Source organism: Pteronotus mesoamericanus, unplaced genomic scaffold, assembly GCF_021234165.1.
Source record: "Pteronotus mesoamericanus isolate MK-2021 breed Mesoamerican mustached bat unplaced genomic scaffold, CSHL_Meso_final contig_180, whole genome shotgun sequence".
NCBI lineage: Eukaryota > Metazoa > Chordata > Mammalia > Chiroptera > Mormoopidae > Pteronotus > Pteronotus mesoamericanus.
The window spans coordinates 5487061-5513129 of NW_026555076.1; positions in this window are offsets into that span (position 1 = coordinate 5487061).

Sequence of the window (26069 nt, forward strand, 5' to 3'; positions counted from 1 at the left end):
CTGAGCAGGAACTATTTAAATACAGTGACATGGTTTGGCTTAGCTTCTCCTGCTCTTCCTCTCTACTATGAGGAAGGTCATGTTCTAGATAGGAGCTGTCTCTTTACCTTGACCTATAGAATTAAAAGAACAAATGTTAGAAGACACAAATCTGCCCCCACAGCCTACGGCAGGGGACAGGTATCACACCGAATCTGTGAAAAAGGAGTGAGAAATAAATATGTGCTATCATTGTTGGCCACTGACATTTTGGGGTTTTTATCTACAACACAGAGTATCAAAAGCTGACTAATATGAAAATTGACACTTAGAAGTGTTCTACTCTTAAAACACGAATTTAATACATGTAACATTGGGTTTGGTACCAGTGGAAGGAAGAAAATCCAAAACCTTTTTATTAAAAGCTAGAAAAACTATGACTTATATTATGCAGTGATAAAAAAATAGTAAAACTATCAACTGTGAATATTTGAAAGTCAGATAATGTGTCTAAAGAAATTGTGGCTTTGACTGATAAAGTTTGGAAGGAAACTGTTACCATAAGGGTTAGATATTAAGCTGCATTTGATAAAATTCCACAAATTAGAGATGAACTCAGGAAAATCTTGGCCTGTTTTCAAGAAAGAATGGCAAGGAAATTAAGGGGCAAAAAAGGTGAAAGGATAAGCAGTACAAATTGCCAGTTATAAAAATAGCTACAGGGATGTAAAATACAGCACAGGGAATATAGTCAATGTTATTATAATAACTATGTAAGGTGTCAGATGGGTAGTAGACTTATTGGGGTGATCACTTCATAAGTTATGTAAATGTTTAAGCACTATGTTGTACACCTGAAACTAATATATGTCGGCTATAATTGAAAATTTTTAAAAAATTGAACCAGTTAAAAAAAAAAGAAAAGGATATTAGAGGTTTGAGTATCTGAGACTTGCAGGACTGGAAAATATAATGAGTTCTGTTTTCTAAGCAGTAAACCTAACCTTGAAAAATGTTTTGAACCCAAAGCCTTATTGAGATGCATCCTTAGGTTGAAGACCAAATCATGAAACTGCCGTTAAGTCACATGCTCAAGGGAAAGCACAAGTCAAAAATACAGCTTAATTCTTTGTTCAAAATATCTGTATAGATTATTTCATGTCTTTTGTTTGTTATTGCATGTTCTCTGATAAATGTTTTTAGGGTGCATAAAGAAGCTTAGAAAAAAATAAGCTAAGAATGTGATCCAATGAAAGCTAGCTATACTAAAATTATCTGTAATTAAGATTAGAAAATCATGTCTCAAAAATTAGTGATGCCTATTTGAACTGACTAGTATCAAATATGTAAAAAAAAAAAAAGAATCCATCCACATTTTTGAGAGATTTGTACTTTTAGCATCACTGTTAGTATAAAAACGATCTGTGATTATACAATATGTTAAATTAACTTTTGGATTCCAATTTCCATTGGGAAATAAAAGACCAAGAAAACTTTTATCATGTGTTGCCAAGGAGACTAATCAAAAGGAAACATTTACCGGAAGGCAAGGTTTATACCCACGGAGAACAATGAATGGAGGAGTTCCTCCCAGTGGACGAAACCAAACAGGGACTAAGTGAGGAACATACTTCACCACCAAGAAGAGGGATCTGTAAAGTGTTTCTAGCTGAATTTCATGTATCTATGGATCAATGATTGATCGCTGTGTATCTCTGATTATTCTCTTTTCAAACAGTAATGCTTTTTCATAGATAGTTCACCATTTAATGAGTGATATATGAGCCAGAGAAGGGCTATTATCTAGGTATAAAGTAGGAATGGTCACACAATAATGGATTTATAGTCTGATGTATGAATAGACAAGACAGATGTCTTCTTTGGGGTGTGTTTTCTGTGCAGAAGGAAGGGAACTAAATATTTGTGACTAGGAAGGCATATTGTGTTGATTGATTAGTTAGTTATAATTTTTTTACCCTTCTTACCTCCACTCCTCCATATCACTGAAGAAGTTCATCTTTTTCCATTAAAAGCTGAAAGCAAAAAAACAAAACAAAACAAACAAACAAAAAACTTGCCATGAGACTTATTTGGAGAAAGAATATGAATAGCCACGATGTTGAGCAAACTAAAACATTAAATATGACTCAATGGAATTGCTTAACCTCTTGATTGTGCTTCTACCCTAAGAAAGGTGTGACTTTATATAGAGGTTTCTTCTTCAACCTGGTTCCCAGAATGAGAAGCCATGGAGCAGAGACTCATAGAAGCCACAATCTATATATGTAACATGAGCAAGAAATAAACTTTCATTGTATGTTTCTGAATATTTTGGCATTGTAAGTTGTACAGCATATCATACTATGGTATCTAGCCGCCAAACATATCCTATGTTTTGGAAATTTCTCACTAGTTAAGTTCCTTAAATCCATGGTTGAAACCAGATAATCACTTTTCTAGGTTCCTTTGCAGAAAAGACACAGACTTGTAAACTAGTATCTTCAAAGCTAACTGAGCATGTCTACAATGAACTTTGATTTATAGGAGACTAATAGGAGGAAACAGGTACCACATGGAACCCACTGTTTAGCAGAGGATGATGTGGAGGCTTTTAGGAGCCATGGAGATAGAGAATTGGCATCCAGTGTCAGGATCACTGATGCCAAGAACGATTTCTGATCCCACAGGCAGTGACTCACTGGAACAGTGTAGTTTGGACATGGTACCTTTCTGTGTGGACTCCAAGTCTATTCCCTCTGGCTTTCCAAAAGGTTTGTATGCTATCTAATAAGCTTGAATAAACCATTTTACTGCTTCAATTTGCTAGAGTGTGTTTTAAATTGCTTTTGTAAAATCTTTTTTCTTCTCTCTTTTTCCCTCCCTCCATCCATCCTTTTCTTCCTCCTTCCTTTCTTTCGGTCTTTTTGTCTTTCTCTTCTTTCATATGATACATGAATGAATCACTCTATATCCTATTTCATGGATAAAACCTACATATAAATTTCTCTGTGGTCTGGATACACTGAACTTCTGATAGGTTCTACAACAGTATTCAAGGACTTTGCCCTTTTACCATCCAAATCTCTGAGAATCCTATTTATTTATTCCATCAAGGCAAAAACTATATATTTTTTTGTATTATTTTTCTTTGACTGGAATATAAGCTTTTTGACAGCTGAGATCAGAATTTGGTCACTATTTTATTTCTAGGTCCCATTACAATATATGTTGCATGATAAAAAGTTAATGCAGATATTGAAATGAAAGTGTGAATAAGTGGATGGTGGGAATGGGTTAGGGGATTGAGAAGTATGATGAAGATTTGGAATGGTTACTTGGAGGAAAAGCAGAGGATAATAGACAAGGACTTTCAAGCAGTGTTTAAGGTCCAGTTCTGGTGGATATTAGTGTGTAAAACATCTATATTTTTATACTATTTTTCTTTAATATAGCTTGGCAACAAAGAATAGGAGTTAAAAAAAGAGGCTTCATCTTCATCTAACATTAGAGCATTTTTGTTACGGAGATGAGGTGAATGGAAAGAATACAAGGGAATCGACAGTATCTATGAGCAAGTAGTTTAGGTAATTTACAATAGAATCCAGGCTAGGTAGAGGAGTGAGTGTTATAAGATTGAAGAAAATGGAGGAATCAAAAGACCTAGAGTCTAAATGTAGCATAATTAAGGAAGTCAGACAGTCGAGGGTTACAGTTATAACCAAAGTACAGTGTATTACATTTTATGTTTTCTGAAGCTGGAAAATAACAAGTGATGATAATTTCCATACTGTAGCCAATATGAGCACTGAAATGGAATACATGTGAAATTCTCTGAAGATCAAGGAAAGGTGAGGATGTGTTTTGGATCCCTCCTTCCTTGAGACTTCATAATCAGCCAAGCTAATGTTTGCTGTTTTAGTTTCTAGAACTCAGCCTTTCCATTACTGAATAATTTAATTTAGTGCATTTCTGTAGAAATTTGTTACTGTACAACCCAGACTATAGTTATCCCTCCAATTATGTCTGTGTGAATTGGGTAAGGGTACTCTTTCCTGAGGCGGGTGGGACGTGAGGGAGGATCTGCACCTGAGTATACGGTTGGAGAAACAGAGCATGCACTCACCGCTTCTTTAGGCTTGGTTCCCTTGTGCTCGGCACATCTTGCACAAACATCTGCTGTGACCTCACATTTACCATAGGAAAGAAACTGTCAGGGAAGTGGAAAGGAAAGGCAAAGAATATTACTGAGTGCCTAAAATGTGCCAAATACTGTGCTAGGAATTTTAAACATATTATCTCTTTTAATTCTTACCATAACTATAAAGAAACAGAAGTTAGTATCTCAACATTCCTAGCAAGGTAATTTTGTTTCAATAACTGAAGTAACCTTTCCAAATTTAAACAGTTTTATTAAATGACACATCTACAGTATGAGCTCTTTCAGTTAGTTTTTTTTTTCCTACTCGGCAAACAGACACCGAAGTGCATGCCTTAAAGTAATACATTTTTTTTTCATAATTCTGGGGGTTGTCTGGGCAGTTTTTCCAGTCTAAATTAATTTGGCTAGAAAGCGGGTGATAGCCTGGGAGACCTCGCTCACATATTTGGGACAGGTTCAGAGCCAGGCAAGGCTCAGGACTTTTCTCCATATTGTTTTTCATTATTAAGAAAGTTAGCCACAGCTTATTCACATGGTAGAGGGTTTTTTACAGCAAGATATGGCAATCACCCAGTACATAAACACCTTTTAAGACTCTACATTATATTTTCTAATGTGCCATTGAGTAAAGTAAGTCATACGGCCAGGCCCAAATGGAAAAGCTTTCTCTACTCCTAAATAGGAGAAGAGGCACATGAACACAGGAAAAGGAGGAATATGTGGCCATTTTGAAATCTCCCATAGGAACCTCATGGAGGGATTGAGCAAAAAGGAAAAAGGACTCATGGACACGGGCAACCGTGTGGTGATTGTGGGAGGGGGATATAAGAGAACTAAATGGCAATGGAAAAAAATACACAAAAAAAGAACTTAATTTGTAAATCATGCTCTTCGTACCATATCACATTCTTCACTGATTGTTGCTAATTCTAAAATGAAGACAACATTGTCCAAACCCTAGTGGAACTAGGCAAATAAAAGAAAACTGATATTTACTAAGTACTTAACACCATCTAGGGACTTCTCATTAATTCATAATCAGATTAGGGAGCTAGAATCTGAGGAATAATGACCCGTTTCAGGCAGTCTTGAAGTCAATAAACAGGATAAATAATCTATTAGAGATTAAAATAAAGTTCTATAGAACGCAGTTACAAATGGCAATAGAGGGATTATAAGGTATGTGGAGACAGCCTGGTTCTCTCACCCAGATGCGTAACTGGAGGGAGCTGCTCCTCACAACCTTGAAGGAGTCTGATAAAGCAGTGTTCCCACAGCCCTGAGCCCAGGTCTCAAGGCTTTGAGCCCTGGGTGTGGTAAACTGCCCTGTATCCTTGAGTAGGCTTACATGTGCAGCTCATGATAGTTACTTCACCTTCTGGCCTGTAACCTGCTTTGTTTAGGGCTAGTATTTAAGGGATAGGAGCTTTGGATGAGGTGGGGAGTTGGGGCACTGACTTGGACACAGGCTTTGTGGCCTGTGTGATTCCCTCCACATGGGCTCATAACTTGTGTGCGGTGCGGACACAGGCTTTGTGGCCTTTGTTATTTCCCTGGACCAGGCTTGTGTCTGTGTGACTCTCCCGAATAAAGCCATGTCAAGCATCCTCAAGGCTCCACTCATCTTCCATCTGCCTGAGCCCCGAGCGGACCTGTCCAGCCTAGAGAGGCTGCAACACAGGTATTGTACACCTTATCATTGATTAACATTTCCTTCTAAGTCATCATTTTGGTTGATGAGCTTTTCCTTTCAAAGATCCTACTACACAATAAAACAGAGCTAATTTTAGGCTGTAAAATATGGTAACATTATAACCACAAAATATTGTGAGAAAAAATATACACACATGCATATATAATACATAACATTTAAACAATTACCTATATACAAATTGAGTATGTATGGATGGGTGAATGCCAAAATTCTTTCAGAATGGCCTTAATACATCTGATAAATACAATCAGTTTGACACAATTAGCATTGTCATTAGCACTGTTCATTACCAAATGCCAATCATTGAGTTAGATGCTTCCCACAGATGTCTTCATTCAATCCTCACAGTAACATGAGATGAATAATGTTATCACTCTCACTTTGTGTATAGGAAAATTTGTGAGGAACTGAGAGTTTAAGTAACTTACCCACAGTCATGTAGTCAACTAAATGATGAAGCTAAGATTTTAGTCCAATAGTCTTACACCAGAGTTTGAACATTTAACTAAAGGTATGTCCTGCTTCAGTTTCATCAACTCTTTTTATGATTAGTTACTTGAGAGCCACATCAACTACATAAGTCTTCTGAGATAGCCCAGTTATTTGCTGAGAACTGTTGGTCCTTTTACTCATTTGTATGGGAAAATTCAGAAATAGATTGTGGAACATTCTTTATATTCTCTCCAATTCTATTCTGCTTTCCTTCTTTTTGGAGATAATGAAAAGCTAATTGGGGCCTTTCATCTGGATATAAATTAGGTTCCACTAATAAAATGCACTTGTGTGAGTTCTGGGAGGTGATGATAAGGCAGAATCGTTCTTCTTGAGGTATTTGATTATTTGAAACAAAGTTTGCAAATGTGCAGATGTCCGTCACTGAGTCTTGCATTTATTCCTCTGTGCCCAGGTTGAAGCTGCGGCTATGATAGATGCTCAATCAGATACATAAATCTACACACTGAGCTTGAGTTGCCTATTCCCTTACCTCCTGTGTTTGTGACACAGCTGTGGTCTCAGTGCAGGATAACAGTGGCCTCTGGCTTCTTGACTATTTCCAGCTGTCTCCTCAGAGGCACTAAATTTCATAATGACAAAGCAACTGCATAAATGTACATGAAAAGCCAAATTCCAAATTAAATGTGCAGAGTGATCTCATATGGAGGAAAATCTATAATATATGAAAATATGTGAGAATCCATTCTTCAGAATATAGAAATATGCCATTGCTCAGAATGCTGCTTTGAGAATTAATTTTTCTCATTTAGGCATATGGTATATTTGTACTATTCTTTTCAGCTGTGTCCAGAATATATTACAATTTGAAATATTGCACAGTCATCGTGTTACGTTTGCATCACACTTTTTTAGAGTATAATCTTTGTAATCTGTAGTTTACTTTTTAATTTTTATAATATTTGTATCTGATTAGAAAGGGTCAACTAATATATTCACCAAGAATCTGTTTACTGTTTACTGTATTTTATCAGATTACATGTAGAAGGTTAGTATCGGAGAAACTATCCAATCCAATTTTACAGGCAATTAAACTAAGGCTTGGAATTTAAGGGACTTTGTCCAGTAAACACATTTATTTAGTGTCAAATTGAGAACTAGGAACCCTTACCAAACTATTGAGTTTAATATTCCTTATATTATATCACAGTGCTAAAGACAGGGAGAAAACAATAAAGGGATAAAGGAAACAGAAAAAAAAGAGAATAGAGAAGTAACTGTTAATCAGGATAAATTCTAGGATGTCTCAGGTGCATTTCCAGAACATCTCGGGCATACTCCAGAATGACTGAATTTGAACCTCTGAAAGTTGTGATATCTAGGTGATGCTGATGCATGTGGCCATTTAAGAACATTGTATGGTAAAGGACGACACGAAAAATCACTTCTGAAATGCTCTGATTAAACTCTATTCTCAGACCTCATTTTTACTCCCGGACATGGTATGGGATACCACTGAGCAGATTCCTTGTTGAAATTCTTCCCTCTTTGATTTTCAGGTCTTCTTGTCCCCCTTCTATTTCTTGACTGCTATGTTTGACTCTCCTGCATGGACACTCTTCCCTCTAATTGCCATGTAATTGTTTATTTACTTATTTTCTAATTGCCTTTTCAATGTTGGTATCCTCCTCTATAATGCAAGCAGTGGCTCTCAACCAGGGGCAACTGTAAATGTCTGGATGCATCATTCGCTGTTACGCCGAGGGGTGTACTAGCATCTAGTTATATTCTCGTGAACCTTGTGTTAGATGATGGATGCGTGGTGATTAAATTATGATTGACCTGAATGCAGTAATGCTGTTTATCAAGCCCTACAGTAAGAGAACAGAGCTCTTTTTAATTGAAATGGATTTTATTTCAATTTCATAATGCCCAACATAAGATGAGCATAGAAAAAGAGGGATGAGAACAGTGAGAATAAATTCCATTCTCATTATCTCAGTGATTACCAGCTGCTAATGTTTTATTTTTACTAAATTAGATAATTTATGAAATAGATAAGAAAAAACAAAGAAAAGGTAACGATTAAAATATGTAGAATTATATACAATGCTTATTATATCTGTAAAATGTGTTGATTTGGCTCTAGATTAAAAAAAGATTTAATGCTTGGAACATTTGAAAATCTAAAGGGCCTTATCTCATGCTTAGCTAATTATTTTGACAGAGGTCAAACTGATGCGTGCTTTTCCATGCAAATGAGTTTGTGGCAAACAAGATGACTGCCATCTACATAAACACTCCAAAACTAATTCTTATCTCCACAGAGAGATTACGTAGAGAAAGTTAGCAATTAGGATTCAGTGACAATATTTTTTTCTGCAGTTGATTAGTGAATGGATGTTCTTCTAGTAAAAGGGCTATAAACAATTCTACCAATGACTTCTCTTTTTGACCTCTGACTAGTCTGTCTTCTACATGTCTGTAGGAGTCTGTATTTTTGTTTTCTTTTTGAAAATTTCCTCTTTCTGACACATTCTTCTGTTTACATCTCCAGGTAAAATTTTTCAGTGTGATCCTCTCTTCCTTATGATCCATTCTCCTTTACTACTTTATTGGTTTTTATTTGTTTTCACACATTTGTAACTGAGTGTTGCCAAAACCTCAGTCCCTGGTTTTCAATGTCTGTCAGAGATACCATCATTCCCTCAAACTATTTGTATTAAAATCTTGATATACTATTCAATTTTTCCTTATTTATAAAACATTTATTTATTCTTAGTTTTCCTTAGTAAGGTTTCCTTTCTTTTTTTCCTTCTGTAGCTGCCCTGTTATAAACACTCATAAATTTGTGCCAAGAATTATGTATTTTCATCTGTTTTCCTTTTTATCACTATGCTTTTATTTTGAATCCAGTTCACTCATCACCTCAACCTAATTTTTTAGAAACCTAACTACTTTCATCCTATTATTTCTTGGCTAAAAATCATCATTTGACCCCATGTTTTTTCTAGATTAAATATGGCTTATTTGAGGAATTTGATAATATCTATAATCCTCCAAATTCATCTGTAGGGTAAGTGGAGACAGTCTGTCTTCCTCACCCAGGTGTTTGGGTAACTAAGGAAAGCAGTTTCTCACAACCTTGAAGGGGTCTGATAAAGGAGTGTTCTCACAGTGTTGACACTGGGTCTCACAGCCTTGAGTCTGGGTGTAATAACAGTTCCCATAACATGAAGTTGGCTCGCATGTGCAGAATCATGCTATGTTACCTAACAGTTTGGTTGTATCAGGCTTCGTTCTTTTAGTGCTTAAGAAGGTAGGGGCTTCTCAAGGGCAGCACAGACATAGACACAGATGGGGAATCCAAGGGCCCACACTGGGAGCCATGCAGAGGGGACGGGTGACTGCAGTGTGACATGCAATGTGCAGCATGTGTGGATCGTCCAGCCTTGAATAAAGGTGCATCAGACATCTCAACGGCTCCGTGAACATTCTTCCGTATGCATGAATCCCATGAACCGGTCTGGCCCTGAATGGTCGCAACACATCATCTCTCTTATTTGATCCCTGAGAGTCCACAAGAAGCTCTTCAAAATGTAGTTATCAAAAGTGTTCCTTTCGCTTCATTCAGGCCTTTTCTTAGTCTTGGAATAGGTTCCTTTGTCCACTTTACTTAACTGATTATAACCTGTCAGAGTGCACGTCAGGTTGCACTTGATCTCCACACTCAGGCCCTATGATGCATCCCAGTTACACAATCCCAGACTATGCAGTTCTGAAACACTGGAGGGTCCAATTGCCCACCACCAAGAAACATGACTTTCAATGCCAGAATTTTCTTCTGGTAAAAAGGAAAGGAATTGTTTATTTAAAAGTTATGAAGATTCAGAATACTGGCAGAATTCTGCTGTTAAGTCCCACTCCCTTTAAAACACACCCCCCACACACACACTCCTGTCTCTCTTTTTGCCAAATTACGCCAGTTTCCGAATATGCCAGTCAAAGATACCACCATCTTTTAGAAAAACAAAAGTCCATCGCTCAGCATTCCTGGTCACAGTTCAGCATTCTCCCACTAATCCATGCTTGGTTGGACAGGATCTGCAAGTCCCAGCACCATCAGCCATGTCTCTGTGTTCTCCAGCTCTTAATCCAAAACTGCGTGGCATCTCCTTATGCACCAGACCTTATGGTATATGGCATATGGGGGCCCTTCTTGGCAGACACCATACTCCTTCCCAGACAGCATGGCAGAAAGACAGAGAGCCCCATGGCCTGGTGCTTCTAGTGTGACCCCATTTCCTACTCCTCCCACAATGGGTTACATTCTGCCTGTCCTCTGTGCAGTTTACATTCTCTCCTCTGCCAATATCATTCTGGGTGGGTGTGGCCCCGTGATGCAGGGGAGCCCTCTTCCTGCTTCTGGTGTAGGAGATGTAAGCTCCCTCCCTGCATCACAAGTCAAAGTTACATCCGTCCATCTCCCTGGTCCTGAGTGAGCTGCAGTCTTTTTAACATAACTATTAAACTAGCCATGTTGCCACAGATATACAGAGTGCCTCTCAATGGTCATTCTCTCCTTCCCCATCTCTCAAGCCAAGGTTGTGAGGGACATCTCTGTTTTGGGGACCTCTAGCTCAACATCCTATTACATCCTTGTTCACACAGAGAGGATCTGTAATTTGTGTAGTACTTTTCTAATATATTGTGTTGGCCAGAAAGTTAGTTCGATTTTAAGTAAAAATAAAAGACACATTTTTCGTTTTCACCAATAACTTTATTGAACAACATATTCATTATTTTGTTCCCCTATTTTCTGCCATCTTTCAGGCAACTTCATAATCTATCTTTCCAAAACTCTTTATCTTTTTGAGCAAAAAACTGTTCCAGATGTCTTTTGCAGTCTTCCAGGAAATTGGATTTTTTTCCATTAAGAGAATTTTGTAAAAAAACAAAACAAATGGAAATCCAAAAATGCAATGTCTGGTGTACATGGCAGATGAATCTGAACTTTCTAGTCAGGCTGTAACAGTTTTTTGCCTGGTTATCAAAAAAAATAAATAAATAAAAGCAGTTTTGTGTTATCCTGATAAGAGATTATATGTTTTCTGTTGGCTAATCCTAGATGTATTTTGGGGAATGCTGCTTTCTGTTGGTCTAGTTGGGAGTAGTACTTATTGGAGTTAATTGTTTGGTTTTCTGGAAGGAGCTCATAACAGAATAGTCCCTTCCAATCCCACCATATATACACCACCACCTTCTTTGGATGAAGACCTGCCTTTGGTGTGGTTGGTGGTGGTTCATTCTGCTTGACCCATGTTTGCTTCTAGTCCACATTATTGTAATGTATCCCCTTCTCATCACCCGTCATAATTTGTTTGTAAAACAGGACACTTTCATTACATTTAAGTAGAGAATTGCAAGAGGAAATACAATCAAGAAGGTTTCTTTTGCGTAACTTATATGGAACCCAAACATCAAAGCAATTAATGGAACCATTGATTTGGATATTTTGAGTATTTTGGCTATCTCCTGCATGGTATAAAGTTGACTGTTCTCAATTAATGTATCAATTTGATTGCTATTAACTTCAACTAGTCTATCCAAGTCTGGAGCATCATCCAGCAAGAACTTCACAAACCACTTTTGGCACATTTGATCAGTCACAGCACCTCCATACACTGCTCAAATCTTTTTTTGTGTATGTTTCAGTTGTGTTTTTACTTTTCTTGAAATAATAAAGCATAATATGCTGAAATTGTTTCTTATTTTCTTCCATCTTCAACTACACAAAAATTCACCAATTTTGATATATTTTTTTAGATGCATGTTAATATGACAACTGTCACAATACAATTTAACAAAATTGTTTCAAATGAAGTTAAACATAACTAAGTGCTATTAGAGCCATCTTATAAAAAAAAAAGAATAAACATTTTGGCCAATGCAATATTACAAATTGTGATATAAACCTTTATGTTCCTGTTTTTTGCTTCACTATATTAATGACTTTTATACATATATATGTAGTTTATATTTATGTAAGGACCAACTGTATTTACATATAAAATGATTTTTGGAGATCGGTTTTAAAGCTATTAGAAATTAGGAAAGTGGTACGAAGAGAATATAAATATTGAAAAAACCTAGTTTGTTTTTGTGATGCTTAATTTTAGGTGTGAACATGACTGGGCCATGGGATGCCCAGTCAAACATTATTCTAGGTGTTTCTATAAAGATACTTTTGGATGAAATTAACACATCAGCAGCACAAGTAAAACAGCTTGCCCTCCTTAATGTGAGTGGAACTCATCCCATCAGCTGAAGTCCTAAACAGAACAAAAAGGCTGACCCTTCTCCTGAAAAAGAGACTTTCTCCTGCCTTACTGCCTTAGAATTAAAGCATTGGCTTTTTTTCCTGCTTTTAGAATCAAAGTGAAACATTAACTCTTCCTGTGTCTCAAGCTTGTAGCCTCCCGTCAGTGACTGTACAATCACCTCTCCCACTTGTCAGGGCTTTGGATTCAGATTAGAAATAAACTCTTGGCTCTCTGAATCTCCAGCTTGTTGAGTCACCCTGTAGCTCTTGGGGCTTACCTACATCTCTAATTGCTTGCGAGCCAATTCATTATGATCTTTCTAATCTCTCTCTCTCTCTGTCTTTACACACACACACACCTATATTGATATATTGTTATAGATAGATATAGACGCAGATATGTAGATACATAGATATACTCAGATACATATCTCCATATATACATACACATATATCCCTAATTGCCTGAGACCAATTCCTTATAATCTATGTATGTATGCATATATATATATACACACACATACACACACACATGCACACACATATATATTGATATATCTATATAGATATAGATATGTAGATACAGAGATATCTCTATACTCATATATGTATCTCTAAATATACACACACATATAGATATATAAATGTATAGTTATATAGATATAAGTGAGATAAATAAATAGCCATAGGTAAAACTTATTGGTTCTGTATCTCTAAAAAACTCTGACTTCTATAGGTTTATCTTGCCTATCTGCCTTCACATGGCTAGTTACAAACCTATCAATGGAGTAAGAGGAAAGGGAAAAAGACAGGACACTAGCCTTACCCACAGGAGAAGTATAGGCCCTGGGAAGACCAAAGAAGCAAATTCTAACTTTATTTTGTGACTTACTGGTTGCATGACATTGAGTAAATCATTTAAAATCCTTGAGTTTTGTGTTTTTCATGTATAAAATATCTGCCTCTGATATCCCAAGTTGGTTTTGTATAAAGAAGGTGTTTCATATGCAAACACTTTAATGACTGTGATATATTAAAAACTAAATATTATAGCTATTATTATTTTCTAATAGAGACAGTTCTCTAAACAAACTACATAAAATGATTTCTCAATGCCCCAAATAGGCAAACATGCCAATGACATGTCAGAATTCTAACAAAAACACAGAAGTACCTCATTTCTATTATTCATGGCTACCACACAGGAAGTTGGAAAGCTATCGCACAGCCAAACTTCTCAATAGCTGGATGAATTAACATTGTATCTCAACTAGCATTAAGTGAGCTCTGAACTGCGCTGGGATACCTTGCATTTCAGGAGACAAATCAGCCAAGCAATATATTTTAGGTTAAAATTCTCACTGGGACCATAATTTAAACTACAGCCTGGTACTTAGAGAAGAAAATAAATAATAAAATAAAAAACACACAAAGCATGGTACTGTAAGTGTCCTTTCCTTACAACAAAATTGAAAAGTACTAATGCATTCTAGTTTTAGTGTAATAATTACATGCACCAGATATTTTAAAGTATTCACAAAGCAACATATGGCTTAGCCGTTCAGCTGCGGTGAAAATGTGGATTTTTAAGAATAAAAATTAGTTTGAAAAGCAGCAGGCAACAGTAATCTCGAATCCCCTGTATACCCGTAAAGTGGAGAAACCATCTGTACTGTGTGCAAGCTGATGACCTTGGATTAATTCTAGCAATGTCATTACCCAATTAGTTGAGGAAGGAAAGATACTTGGGAATTACAATTACAGATCCTTTGAAATTATGCAGTGCTTTTATTCTAAAATACTTAATAAATCACATCTTTCTCTTTTTTTCCACCTAAAGAAGACTCAGTTTGCTAGGTAAAATAGTGAGCTGGCCCGAATCATACAATTATGCTACTTGAGCATACTTCAAGTATGTCTGCTCTAAAAAATAAAATAATGGCATTTTTAAACAATCTCATGGCTTCTTAGATGGTAATGCCTCCATTTATTAGAATAATTCCCTCTGCTATGATAAACTATATTTAACCAAATAAAAGACATGTGTGCATCCCAAATTATGTAATAAGTTTCACATTTTCCTGCTCTACTTGCTCTTATTTTTTAGAGAACCCGCTGTGCCTCTAGGGTTCAACTTAAAGAAGCTAACTAATAACTCTTGGACAATTAGAAGAGTGTTATTTTTGCTTATTGTTATTGTTTTTAAATAAAAAAATTAAGTTTTGTAGTGATCTTAAGACTGAAATTTCCTATGCAGCTTTCTATTCTTACCATTTAATTTGAAAAAGCTTTTGACAAGCATGTGATTTTCATAGAAAATCTTATATGTGGAGGTAAATGTGTATTTGTGATATTTATGGGCACAGTATAGATAAACATAGTAAAATTAACATTATATACAAATTTTAAGCAATGTTCATTATACTCTGATTAAAATCACAATACTAAAATTAAACTTTAGAAATTTTGTCACTTAACATACAAAAAAATTGCATGGCTACTGTCACTAAATGATATTCATGATTTTTATAGGAAACTTTTCTCTTCATGTTATTCTGTTTTTAGAGACAAATGATTGACCATCATTTTTTGTTCAATGTTTATATTTGGCTCCTCTCTATATGATTGTTTTTAGTTGAAGAGCAAGAGTGGTTTTTAAAATGCCATTCATTTATTCATTCAACAAGAAAACATTTATTGAATGCCTGTGTCATTGCAATCACCGTTCTACTCGTTGTAGACATAGGTGAGAACACCACAGAAGAGAAAAAGCAATGGAAGAGAACAAACAACAAACACAAACAAACAAAATACCAAAAATACCTAGGATTGTAGAAAACAGGAGAAGAAATACTTTAAGAAAGAGGAAGTGACAAACTTATCAAGTAGTATTGATAGGCTTGGTACAACGAACACTGAGGATTCCCTGTGAGACTTAATACAGTGGATGTCACTGGTGACTTTGACAACAATGCTGGTAGGGGGAATAACGGTAGTAAGTGATGACTGGAGAGAGCTCAAGAGAGAATTGAAGAACAGGAAGTAGAAAAAAATGAGTATTGACAACACCTTTGAAATTTTATTGTGAGGAGAGTGTCTTGGTCAGTTCCAGCTGCTATAGCAAAGAACCCTAGACTGAGTGAGTTAGAAACCACAGTAATTTATTTCTCAAAGTTTTGGAAGCTGAAAGTCTGAGATCAGGGTACCAACATGGCCAGGCTCTGGTGACGGTTGTTTTCCTAGTTGCAGACTGCTGAATTTTTGTTAAATCCTATGACAGAAAGAGATAAGAGAGCTTTCTGGCTTCTTTTTAGAAAGATACTAACACCATCATGAAGGCCTAATGACTTAATCAACTCCTAAAAGTTCCACCTTTAAATGCCATCACATTGGGAATTAGATTTCAACATATTAATTTTGGGGGAAACAAACATTCAATCCAAAACTGTGAGACAGAAAACAAAAGACAGTTATCTGAAGAAGCGTAGGAGATGAATGGAGAGTTGGTTGGTTGGTTTTAAGATGGGAGATATTAATGCACAATTTATCCTTAAGCGGTTGACCAGGTGTGAAGGCAAAGGCAATAATAAAATAGAAAATTCAAAGCTGTAGGAGCAAGGTTTTTGAATTCGTTCTTAGAATGTAAGTCATACTTGTGGTAACCTCTGATTGAATCTGGAGTGTAGACAAAATATATGGGTACTGATAGAGTTTCACTGAGTGATTTGGTGTTTGGTGTGAAGAGGAAGAGCTCTGGTTGCTTTTTTTTTTCCCTTTCAGTGAAATAAAAATAATAGTATTGTCTGAGAGTGAATGAATAAGCACTTGAGTGACCAAATTAGGAATGGGTATCAAAAATAGCAAGGAACATATAGCAAGGACTCATGGACAAAACCAAAGGGGAAGAGCTGAGGGAGGGAAGGAGAGAGGGGGCAAGGGAAAGTGGTGGGGGGGAGGCAGAGACAAAGGTATTTGAAAAAATAAAATAAAATTAAAAAAATAATGCAATAAATTATGAAATAAAAATTAAAATACTATATGATGAACTATATATAAAGTACTGATAAATGCAAGCAAAAATATTATCCATCTATTTTAAATGCAAGATTTCTATAGACATAGTAGACTGTTTTTTTAAAAAAGAATTCAAACCAATTGAATGTTCAAATGACTAGTTTATAAATCTGTGCCCATCAGCAATAATCACAATGTTCACAATGCTGATTGACTCTGACATACTGCAAGATTCTTAAGAGATTTCTGAGTTAATGATAGTTAACTGTTGTGTATTTTAATTTGGTAAATTGAGGACTATCAATTCCCTACTATTCAAGATTGAAATAAGTTTCTTCTGCAACTTAGTATCCAAAAATAAATCTTGATAACACCAGTTAATTTGTAGTTTTCTCTCAAGAGAAGGTGAGTCTCAAACAGGGCAAAGACTTCAATTTTAAACCTCCAAATCACTTAATTAACATTATAATTATGAATCACATTTAAAAACTTGTTAGTGTTTGAAAAAAAGTGATTTTTTTTGTCAATTAAGAAAAAAGAAATGCAGAAGAAAAGAAGGGGGAAAAAAAAACAACTAAGCCCTCATAAAATATATTTTTAACAAACTGGTGTAATAGGAAGGTTGCAATGTATTGTATGTGCATGGCTTATGTTGCTGCTATGATTAATTTCTGTTCAATTGACTTAGTGTTGGTAGAACTTGTTTGTAATTCTTGGAATGCTCCACACACGAATGATTGCTGAGAAAAGATCCTCCTGACAATAACCTTGCTGAAGACTCAAACCTTTATAGCAGCTAGGTGACTTATAGCAAAATGAATATTAATGAAGAAAACAAAAAATAAAAAAGCATAACAAAAAATTAATGACATAATTCCATAACAGATTATAATACTTATGTTACTTAGGATCTTTTAACTGTGTTTAAATATTGATTCTGCCACTAAATATCTGTGACCTTGAATAAATCACTTAATCTCTCTTAAAATAAGTCCCAGGATATTAAAAAATTATCTCATCATATGCATTCAGATAATAAATGAAACTTTGTGTCATGTGTGTGACAGTGTCTGACACACACATCAGTTCTTCAGATTTTTTTCCCATAGAGATAAAATTTACAACAGTGAAATGAATAAATTACAAATACACAGTTCACTAATGTTGATAAATTTATGGAAACAGTAGCCACCACCTAAATTAAATATAGGCTATTCTTATTACATTTCCCACATGAAATTTTTCCATCAATACCCACCCACATATGCAAATGCTTTTTCTATTCAGTTTCTATCATTATAGTTAATTTACCTGTTTTCATGCTTCAAGGTTCTGTTACTATTGATAGGTGAGGCTTATTTAGGATAATTTTATCCTTTTGATAAATTGATCTTTTATTCAAATTAATGTCCCCTTTATCTCTAATAATATTCCTCATTTTAAATTCTGGTGTATCCCACCTTAATAAAAATACTCTAGCTTTCCTTTGATTAATGTTTGCATGGTATATATCCTTCTAGTCTTTTAACCAACTGTCACATATTTAAAGTGAATAACTTACAGACAACAAAACTTTCTTTTTCAACTCAGTCCTACAAACTCTGTCTTTTGTTTGATTTATTTAAATTTATTATAATTATTTTGTGGTTGCATTTAGCTTTACCAGTATTTCTTTTATATTTGTCCCATTTTTCTACCTTTTATGTCATGATCAAATATTATTTTTAGTCTATTTTAATCCCTCTATTGTTTTTTAATTCTAGGTATTGTATGTTTATTGTTGTAGGGATCATAGCTTATCATGGTCTTCTGAGAGCTAATATAAAATGCATGTTATATGCAAGGCTCATGCAATGTCTCTAAGACGTTTGTGCTGCTTTTTACAACACACACATGCAAATATGACCAACTCTGCCTTAAGATTTTATAATGTCAAGCTGTTAATGGTTTTCATTCTATTGTTGTTAAGAAATAAATGGCATACAAATTAAGATAGTTTTTTAAATATATTTTATATATTTATCCATGTCTTTTCTATTTCTTATGATGTCCATTCCTTCTTGGAGAGCTGAGATTCCATTTCACATTTTTTCCCTTCACTCTTCACTCAAAATTTCACTGAGCAATTTTTGTAATTCAAGTCTTCTGAGAGGAGGGTCTCTCAGCCCCTGTTTTCTTGAAAATATCTCATTTTTCTCTTATTTTTGAAGAATAAACTATATAAATAATTCCATATTGAGATATATGTGCACTTTTCTTTCAAAAGGTTATAAAGATATTATACTATTGTCTTTCCTTCACATTCTTTGACCAAAATTTAACAAGCATTGTTCCCCTTTACATGATGTTTTCTTTTGCATAAACATCTTTCAAGATTTTTCTAATATTTGGTTTTCTGCAGTTGGACTATGATGTGATTAAGATGTGCATTTATTCATATTTGCAAAACTCAGAACTCTGTGAGCTCCATAGATATGTTTTATGTTCTTTAAATATTTTTCCAAGTATTATTATTATTTTATGTTCCATTCTTTTCTCCTCTCTTTTTAGATACACAATTACATATATACTTGCTTGAATTTTGTTTCACTTCATTTTGTACATTACATTCCTTTTCCTACCTTTTCCTTTCCTTTCTGCCTCTCTTTCCTTCTGTCTCTTTCTTTGCCAACTACAGTATTCTCTGAAGCCTGTGAATTTTTAAATTTGAATTTATACTTCCTAGTCTAGAATTTCCAGTTGTTTCTTTTTATCATTTCCACTTATCTGTTGAAATTATCCATCAGTTGATTATTATGATCAGGTTTTCCTCTAATCTTTTGAGCATTTTTTCTTACCTGCTTTAAAGTCCTTAATTATTAACCTATGCTCTGTGTTATTTAAACATATGTTTTTTTGTACTGCTGTTTCTCTTTACTATGGATTTGATTTTTCTGTTTACATTTTTTCATTTTTACTGTAAGATGATGAGTTATTTTAAAGATAGTGGTTTCTGTTATGTTTCTTGGAAAATTTGTGTTCTAGATAAATAATATTTAAGTAAGTGATTAACTTGAAATCCTGGATTCTTGGTTGTAAACTTTCTTAGAGCAGGTCTATAATTGTTTTGTTTTTAGTCCCAGAGTGAATTCCTTAGGCCTGAAAAACAGTCATGGCCATTATTTTATTTCTACAGAAAACCTAATTAGGGGCGCCTAACCCTCGGCCCGCAGGCTGCGTGTGGCCCAGGATGGCTATGAATGCAGCCCAACACAAAATCGTAAACTTACTTAAAACCTTTTTTTTTTTTTTGCTCATCAGTTTTCGTTAGTATTTGTGTATTTAGTATGTGGCCCAAAACAGCCCTTCTTCTTCCAGTGTGACCCAGAGACGCCAAAAGTTTGGACACCCTGAAATGTACCGATTTCTGTCTCTCCTGCTATTAGCAACCTGTTTTCTGCCAGGATACTTGAAACCTCCCACCTACCTGCAGGCATAGTTTCTGGGCTTTTATATACATGATTTGGGGCTTCCCCTGTGTGTCTTTCTTTTTCATTTTGTTTTTTCCTTCAAATCCCAGAAGTCTGGCAGCCCCGAATTTTGTCTTGTGACACCTAAACCTAATAAGCCTGAATATTTTTCTTTAGTTTTAGCGACTCCGTGACTTTCAGATGTGGGTGTGCCTTCAGAAAAAATTCTGTATAAACATGGATCTAATCCCATGTAGTTTCTTTCCTTTCAAGAGTCAAATTCTCTCCAATTTCTGTCTCATTTTACACCTTCCATGACTTTTATGCTTTGTCTAGAAGTTATACTTGCTATCTGTATAAAGGTTAAGGCCAGTAAAAGTGATCCCACAAATACCTGTCTTTCTTTTTTTAATGATAATAATTAGCAGTGTCTATCTTGTCATTAGTCTTTACTAGTATATGCTAAAGTTTAAAGAATTAATCTACATATATTTAATATATGGAAAAGTTATTTTTAAAAATATAAGGTGCTTCCTGATATGCATTGTAATATCTTAGATTATAGTAAATATGCTAGGTAGTTTAAGATAAATACACTTTTATGTAAGTAGAAGTTAATTTACTAATACAAAAAAAAATTTTCTCAAGCAGGTACACCATTAAGAAAAACTAGTGTTTTATAGTTAGATTGATTTTTTTTGTTCAAGTATTCATTGGTAAAAGTTAAAAAAAAAAACTTTAGGTAAATAAGACCTTCTGTTGTAATATAAAGTAAACTTTGAGAACTTATAAAATGTAATTACATTGGCTAAGCAAAATAAAGCTAGATGAGGGAAATTAAATCTATCATGAGAAGTACATGGTGATCAGCAAAAACTGTCTTAAAAGCTTCAGAAACTTTCAAAAAAAGAGAATTTCAAAATTAAAATTGTGAGGAACTTTTGAAGTGGGATACATTTGTTAGTATAAAGTATTCTTTCTAGTCATTCATTGTAGTAATTAAATTTCTTTTTGAATTTTATTATTATTTATTTTTCTCTAATTTAGTCCTAGAGTTTTAGACTGTTTTTTTGTTTGTTTGTTTGTTTGTCTGTTTGTTTGTTTGTTTTTTATCTTGTGAGTATTCTATGCTTTTCATTTTGGCACTTCTAATCTTCCTCCTTTCTGTGCTTTAAGAACTCCTTCCTGTCCACCACCACCAAGTAGGGCCTCATCTCAGGTTGCATTTGCTGGCTATGCAAAGTAGAACTTTTTTCTCTGTGAGCTGAACAAATTGCTCTAACCTGGCTGGCAAGATCAACTATGTAGTAGTTTTTCTTATTTTATAAAGTGAAGTTGCACAGCATAGAAGTGTACCTTCACAGTTTATTGTTGAATAGGAATATTGAATGAGGTGTTTGAAAATTGCACATGATGTCTATAATACTCCACTGTTATACCAACAGTCACCTTCAGCTGAGCCTGGAAATGTGAGAACCTCACAGCAAGCAATGTTTACCCAACACTGCTGTGCAGTTCACTCTTTACCCAAAATTTCCTCAGCATCCCAGGTTGCAGGTGTGAAATGTAATTCTTCCATCATTCCCCTCCCACCCCCGCCATGTTGTATCTACTTTGCCAGTTTGACAACCCAAAGCCCTACATAAGACTGAAAGGGCGGAATTTCAAAAGATTTCAGAGGAAATGTGTTCCCCTTCCCTTTCTCTAGGCAGGTTTTGCTGTACGTCTGGGGCTTTAAATATTTTATTCTGTAAACCTGGGGCACACATGTTCTTCTGAACTGTACTCTGACACGTGCTTTCATCTGGCTCTTCTATAGTAAGCAGGCAGGAAAGAGTCCCTGTCTCCTTCTGGGGTGGTATTTAACTTTTATTATTTAAATGGTCACATGCCTGACTACAGTAGCCAAAGTTCATTGCTGTTATATTTCCAGATCATGCATGAATTTAATTTTTACATCAAATAGCTGTAATTAGAGCAAAAAAGTGAAGACACTGGGGATGTTTTCAGGATTAGTATTGAACTGGCAATGACTTCTTAAGAAGAAATAGAGTTTGGTTATTGAGTGCATATATTTTTGAATATTGAAATTCAGAATATTATTCAAAACACATACATTTCGGGTCTACTTATGTACCAGAAACTCTAGAGATACTAAATAAAAAATAAAAGAGAACATGCCTTGAAAATCTTTATAGATATTGATTTCTAATATATTTGAGAAGTCCTAATCATAGCATGAAAAAAGCCCCTTACTCGTATTCTGAATAGACACAGCCAGTCCCTTTATTCCTCCAGTATCTGTTGCCTTGAGCAGCAGAGCTGAAGGTTCAGACTCAGAGAGAACACTTCACATCTACTTTCAGCTTTTTAACTTGTCAAGAATATGCTTATAAGTCTGTAAATATTGTTCTTGGATTTTATAAATTGATTATCATATCATTAATTCATTTTATTCATTTTTCTAAGTTAGTTCCGATGTCCTTTAAAACTTTTTTGTCTTGCATTTACAACACAGGAGACATAATATGAAAAGAACAGTAAACAGAATTTGCCTTAATCTAGGTAACTTAAATTAATTCACTTTTCCCTGAAAGTAGCTCTGTAGTAAATCATTAGGGGACCTGTAAATTCTTCAATGAAATCTTTAAAATTTAAACCAGAACATAAAGAAACAAAGAATTATTATTCTTAAAAAAGCAATGAATCTAAAAATTGCAAAAACAAAAAGAAAAAATACAACAACAACAAAAAAAAAACAAATAGGCTGAAAGGTCACTACCACCAAAATACAGGGACCAAAAAATAAGTTTAATCCTTAAAAAACATCAGAATCTTTTTTTGTAATGTATGTCAAAAACAATTCCTTTTCTTCTGAACAAATACATTAGCTATGCAACCCATCACTTTAACAATTTGAAAGCAGCTCAGAGTAGATAAGAAGAGGAAAATGGGTGGATAATCTCATCCAGAGGAGAAATCCACACTGTAACTCTTCTAATTTCACATAATACTTCATGGGAAAGACACAGCAGAAGAATCATAATCATATCACTGCTACTTTGGCCTGTACTTTACATAAACCTCACCAAATGGATTTTCTACCATCAGGGCAGGACTTCCAACAGATAATTTTATGGTGTAAGTTTTATTACTGTTCTTCTTAAAATAGGATATGACATGAATTTAGATTATGAGCAGCAGGGATTTTAGGAAAAGACAATTTTTATCTCTGTATCTTAATTTAAAAAAAAGCAGAATCCAGAAGAGACAAAAAGACTTTGACTAGAGCAATGATACTCAAAACTTTTGTTTTTAGGGCCTTTTTAGAGTCTGAAATGATTGATGAGTGGCACTAAAAGCTTTTATTTACTTGAGTTATCTATGGCAATGTTTATTGTGTTGGCAATTAACATCAAATTTTAAAACATGAATAACAACACAATGATAGCATAAAATATATTTTAAACAAAATATCTGCAATTTTCAGAACAAAAAATTATTAGTGATATAATGTTTAAAATACTTTGCAAATCTCTTTAATGTCTGGTGTAGTAGGAGACATTTTTTTTTGTTACTGTTTGTTTTTATACAGCTCTGGATTCAAGCTACTATAATACATTAGTTAAGCTTGTAGAGCATGAGATCTGGCCTTAAAGAGATATGTAGTTGGAAAGCAAAAATTATTTCAATAGCTTTTTCACATATTTTGAAATATCCTCTGTTGATTCTACATCAAAACTCAATGGAATAAATTCTTATAAGTCAATTGCTATATAAAATATTAAACAATAGTAATGAAATTTTGGACATTGTTACCTTAAAGTCCACTCTCTATCTTGCACTTTGATTGCATCATTTCCCTGTGCATTATTTTGTAACATCATATATTGGTGGTTTGGAAAATATCTGTTTACTGAATTACGGAAATCTCCCAAAGGTTGGCACATTTCTTTATATAAATGAAATATAAAAATTTCACCTTCCTTAACATTACCTCTGATATTATCAGACAACTCTTTACCTCTTGGGCACTTTGAAGTTCATAGGAGCAGTTAGACATTTTCCCAAATTCAGGGTTTTTTTCTTAATTTCTTAGTGATACTTGAAACAGTGTCTCTTGCTTTTCTCTACATGGCAGGCTTACTCTGCTTATTTTCAAGAAAATGTCTGTGCCAAACACCCAAATCTGAATTGCCAAATTTTGTGTGTTGGATACCCTTTCAAATTACAATGATGCTTGTTCCTTAGCTCAAATAACCACAACAGGTATACATATTTTCATACACGTTTTCTGTGACACAATCATTATACTTTATTATACAGCCCAAGTGCTTCCTGTATGCTTCTCATAGCATTACATAGAAAATTAAAAAGTACTGTAATCAATGGCTGATATTTTTAAAAATAAGTGGTGATGGGGAACAGGGGTATAATGGTGATAAATGGTAATGAAAAAAATATGATGAAACTATTTTTTTAGTTTAAAAAAAGAAATGTTACTGCTTACATGGCAGATTGTTTTGATGCCAATAGTTTCTGATTTATTTTTATAAAAGAAAAATTTACTGGGGTTCACATATACATACCATAGAAAATCTTTTCTCGTTAATGGCATATAGCTCTTTTAAAGAAATACATTATACTGAGGGGTGGGGATGAGAGAGTAAGGTTGTATTTTGTGACATAACTGATTCCTGGTTTCACCTCAATTGAACTATGTTTTCCTATAATCTATTAACTCAATTACACTAAGTCTGGTGGGTGCTTAGGTAGATTTGTATCAAGGCCAGTTCAGAGGGTTTCTAAAATGCTATTCAATGAAACATGAATTCCTCTGTACCTCTTTCAAATATTCCACTATCAAATATATTTGCTGCAAAACCTTAATTTCAATAAAATGTAAGCACCATAAAAATAATAAAAAGTAAAAATCAATAAATTCACTGCTTCCTCAAGGACATTCTTAGTTGGTATTTACATTTTTTTTTTCATTCCAAGTTCATGGAATTGCATAATGCATGATTACTTGTACAGTTTTGAGTTACTGCTTTGATTTGTGCTAACATAACACCGTTTTTACTAATTTCTGCTTTTTTACCATCATTATAATGTCATCATATTGACATGACAACTGATTACCTAATATTATCATAAAATGGTTTTGATCTTACCTACCTCTAGAAAAAGTCTCAGGAATTCCTAGGAGTGTTGAGCCACACTTTGAAAACTGCTGGACTATGGCAGAAAAACAGAAAAAAGACAGCTGAGTCATCTTTTTATTCTAAAAACCAGTGTTGAAGACTTTGAGGATAATTGAAATATAAAAGGCTAAAAGACACATGGTATGGATTTGCTGGCTTTCTATCCAATAAGGGAATTAATTCTGTGTATTCCTGGAATTAGAAATTCAGGAAATGTATATATCTGCTTCTTAAACAGCCTGACCTCTTTCTGAAATAGTCTCTTCATGGATCTTCCTCAGTAAGACTCCAGCAGTAAACAACCTCAGTTAAGCTGTATCCAAAAAGGTAAATTCTTGCTTTTCCCCTTGGGAGCCTCATGAAGTTATGCTTTCTCATTGCTATATCTTGGAAATATAAATGTAAATATATTAATCAGCATTTATATAAAATACTTTAGGTGTTAAATAAGCAATGCCCAAAATTAAATTCTTTATGTGCTTCAATATTGGTTTGCTGTAAGAACAGTGATCATGCATGCCAGCAAACTCAGGAAATCCAGTTTATGCCAGATTATGGAATCATTAAGGGCATCCCTTTTCGTTCTCAAAGGTGTCCCCCAGTGCAGGATTCACCTTACCTACAAGGGACCCCTGCAATTTTTTATACATGTACCAAGGTATTAGAATCTGCACTGGATGTTAATTGAAGTAGAATTTATGATAGCCCAATTATGATAATCTCAATATCAGAAGCATAGTTTCTGAACTAAAGGGCACATAAACTAGGCACATTT